Below are 3,653 nucleotides of genomic sequence, written 5' to 3' on the forward strand. Positions count from 1 at the left end.
TCTCTAATTCTTTGTAAAGGCAGTTATTCATTTCCCCAGCCTCCCATGAAGCTAGAAGGTTGTGATGTGGCCCCTTTTTGCTACTGAAATATAATAGGGAGTTGCTTCGTAGGATCCTAGGAAGACTTTCCTTCTTGGTTAAAGAAAATGTAGAAAGTGAGGAGAATTACTTTTCCTTCCTGTACGTTTTCTGATAAGGAAAATGTGGGGGCGTCATGTGTGTGCCTATGTGTGCCCATCAGGAGAAAGTCCACATTTCCCTGCTGTACCATATTGAAATAATCTTTGTTATATGACACAATTATGTGCCTCCATTATTTAAGGCACTGTTGGTTGCACAGTCTATATATACAAATAGCCTAAAAATCTTATGTAAATATTATTTTTGCATTAGCGTATTTTGTATATACATCACATTTGCATTTTGATTTGGAAACATCTGGTTATGTTCCATTTATTTCTTCCCTCAAATGACCACTAGACAGTTGAACAGGTTCTGTGGAAACTTTGGAGAAATCTAATATTCTAATGAAAAAGGAAGAGAAGAACATGTGGACAATTGCAATCACCCAATATAGAGACATCATTAAAGGGATCCATAACCAGGAACTACCATGCTAATATATTAAACTGATAAGAACAGATACTGTACTTGATCTTAGCTAAAAGGCTGAGAAGCAATGTCATGCTAATATAAAGGTAAATTTTAAAGTCAATGCTATTCTAATTTTATCCCATCTCCTACATTAACTCCTTTTTTTATTGTCATTCAGTTACAGTTGTTCCCATTTCCCCCCGTTGCTCTCCCTTGCCCCATCAAATCCCTTCTCCCAATCTGTGTTGCCACCCTTCAAGGTCAGGAAGGTTCATGGTATTCATGCAGATGGAAAAATATTCACAGAGCCATTGGGATGTCTGGCATGCCTTTGTTTGTGGGTGGGCAAGCCACCCATGCTGCAAGCTATGTGTCTATTCGCACGTCTCATGTCATGGCCCTTGCTCCTCAGCATGGCACCCATCGTGGCACCTGTCCTGTTGTATGTCTCTCATTATCATCGTCCCCAGCATGGAGTCCCTAACTATTTAAGCACTAAAGGGGAACAAAGCCAGAAAACTGCCAGAATATTACATAATATAACACAATTCTGCACATGTGAGCCCACTTCTTATTATGGGAACAATTTATCGGACCCAGTCTCAAGGCTATGAGAACACTAGTTATCAGGCCCCTCCAAGGCTATGGGAACTGCTTCCTTTAGCTACCCAGACACCTGGGTGAGGAAGCAAGACTGTCTCCACTTACCCTACACAATCCCCATCCCATATCCTTGTCCATTGGTCTTTCTTTGTACATTTTCAAGGATTGACTCTTTATGGGTGCTTTATTCAGATGGCTGGCAATCTAAGAAGGATATAGGTTAGGTAACTTCAAAAACTGTATTAATATCTCATTTCAAGCCTTTGTATAACGAGAAGAAATGGTGGGTAAGGGGTTTGGAAAAAGGTTAATTGGGTAGAAGGGTAGGTAAGGGGTTTGGGAGAAAGTTAGTTGGATAAGAATTTCTGGCTGGTGGTGACTTTCCTAGTATTTCTTTATCTTTTGATCAATAATTCTTTATCTGTATCACAGGCATTCCTTACCTTGAACACAATGGCTCAGATACTGTCTCCTTGGCTTGTAGACCCCTTGGGTCACAAAGGTTGAATTGCTTGTGGACCTCCTGGAATCTTGTGGTTATACCTTCCAGTTCCTGGAATAACAGCTTTTCACATTCATTAGTTACTTAAGCCTATCAACTAAGGCTAAAATCTTTAACTCTTGAGTTCCCCAATCAGTAGATGAACTGAACCACAGAATAAATGGGTTCAGGAAACAAGTTACACCAAAAGAAGGACCCTTGGAGCTAGGGGTGGGGAGAGAGAGAAAGGGAGTAGGGAAAGGCAGTAGATATCTGTGTTCCCTAGAAGAGCTGTACTGGGTGGGTCCTCCAGCCTGAGGGATTTTATCTAGAGGCCTCAGGGGAGAATTCCAATAGAACATTGCTTAGCTTTCCAGTTGTGGCCCCTTGTGGTCTGTACTGATTGGTCAGTGCTAAGGGGTCATTGTCAATGCAGTTGGTCCTAATGTCAACTATGGCATTACTCCATCTGATTTTGCTGCTTCTCTGGGCCTGGAGCTACAACAGAGCTAAAGGTTAAATGTTACCTTCCAGAGGTTAATGCTTAAAGGAGTGATCATGTGAGGGCTTCTAACTTTGCCTATTGCTAGGCACTTGGGGCTCCCCACCTTGGTAATCCCATTGTGCCTGGTTTACAGTTCCTGCAACAGTATCAATGTTGATTTCAAATTAACATAGATTCTACATCAAGAATTTTTGTTTATGGGTAACATATAGTAAAGGTAAGTCTCCCACAAACAACAACAAAGAATCAGATAAATTAAAGTAGTTTATATACAACTTGAAAGAGCTTTAGAAATTATAAAGACTGTATGAATTAACTTATTGAAAAAGGATAATTATCCCAAGTTGTACTGAGGATAACACACTTAACCAATGACAAGGCCTGGATTAAATTGCGAAGATTGAGAGGCTCCAAGAATAGAATTATTACTAGGGAAAAACAAACAAGGAAACAACAATGAAGAAAAACCATCAACCTTTTTGAGGTTATGTGGTTGAGCATGGAGATTTGGGGAAAATTTATAATGGGAATAATTCTCAACACAAACACTACAGCACTTAGAAACTGTACTGAAGTCTTTAATGTTAGCCTGAAAATTTCCAAGCATCAGAGAGGAGACTCTTGTGTTCTCTTGATCATCAGGAAACAGGGACTCAGCTCAAGCATTGTCCTGACACAGAACAGTCAAGAGGAAGTGGTAAATTGAAGTGAAGACCTAATAGACTCATTTTTACTAGGAGAAATGTGGCTAGAAACTATAAAATTGATCACTCAGTTTCTGGAGAACATACAGTGTCAAGGAAGAAAATGAGATGGAGGTACTGATACTCATTTGGGACAGAGTTAGAAAGTTAGAGACTTAATAAAATAAAAAAAAAATAACCAGGTTTCCATTCAAAGAAATTGGAAAATGAGAAGCTTTGTGGAGTAGGATCATAAATAGTTAACTTAAAATTATCTAAAAAAGAGAACTCTTTCCCCCATAGTGTTTTAGGCCCAAGGGACAACAATGTGCCAGACTCTAAACTGAGAGACCTGAAAGGCTGCACCCTAAAATCAAGATATAGGTAAAAGCACACTAAGTTTAAATAAAACTGCTCTAGTATCTTGATCTGTCCAAATCTCTAATTGGGCTGAGAGGTATGAATGAAAAAGAGGTGTTGTAATAAATCTAACCAAAAGTAATTTCAAAGGGTGAGTTGTTCTTAAATTCCTAACTAAGTAGGTCATGGTGGGTCCTCACACCACAGGCCTATAATTTCTTTAATAAAAAGTTTACCTTTCCCTTTGCAAGCTCTGTCCTCTGTTCTTATACAGATCTGTTAACACACCATTGAAATGCCAGAAGTAATCCTCTTTTCAACAAGACCCTTCAGTTGTAACCACCCTCCAGGGAGCACATAATCATATTAACTGTCCTTTAAATCCAGTTATAGATCCTTGGCTGGTGTGGCTCAGTGGATTGAGCA

General features: G+C 39.4%; 1 pseudogene; it reads right to left on the reverse strand.

Annotated features, from left to right (window-relative positions):
• Positions 1-554: 554 nt before the first annotated feature.
• On the reverse strand, positions 555-682 carry LOC112320881 (U2 spliceosomal RNA; annotated as a pseudogene).
• Between the last annotated feature and the right edge of the window lie 2,971 nt (positions 683-3,653).

The sequence above is a fragment of the Desmodus rotundus genome, chromosome 8 (genome assembly GCF_022682495.2).
Source record: "Desmodus rotundus isolate HL8 chromosome 8, HLdesRot8A.1, whole genome shotgun sequence".
In the NCBI taxonomy this organism is placed as follows: Eukaryota; Metazoa; Chordata; class Mammalia; order Chiroptera; family Phyllostomidae; genus Desmodus; species Desmodus rotundus.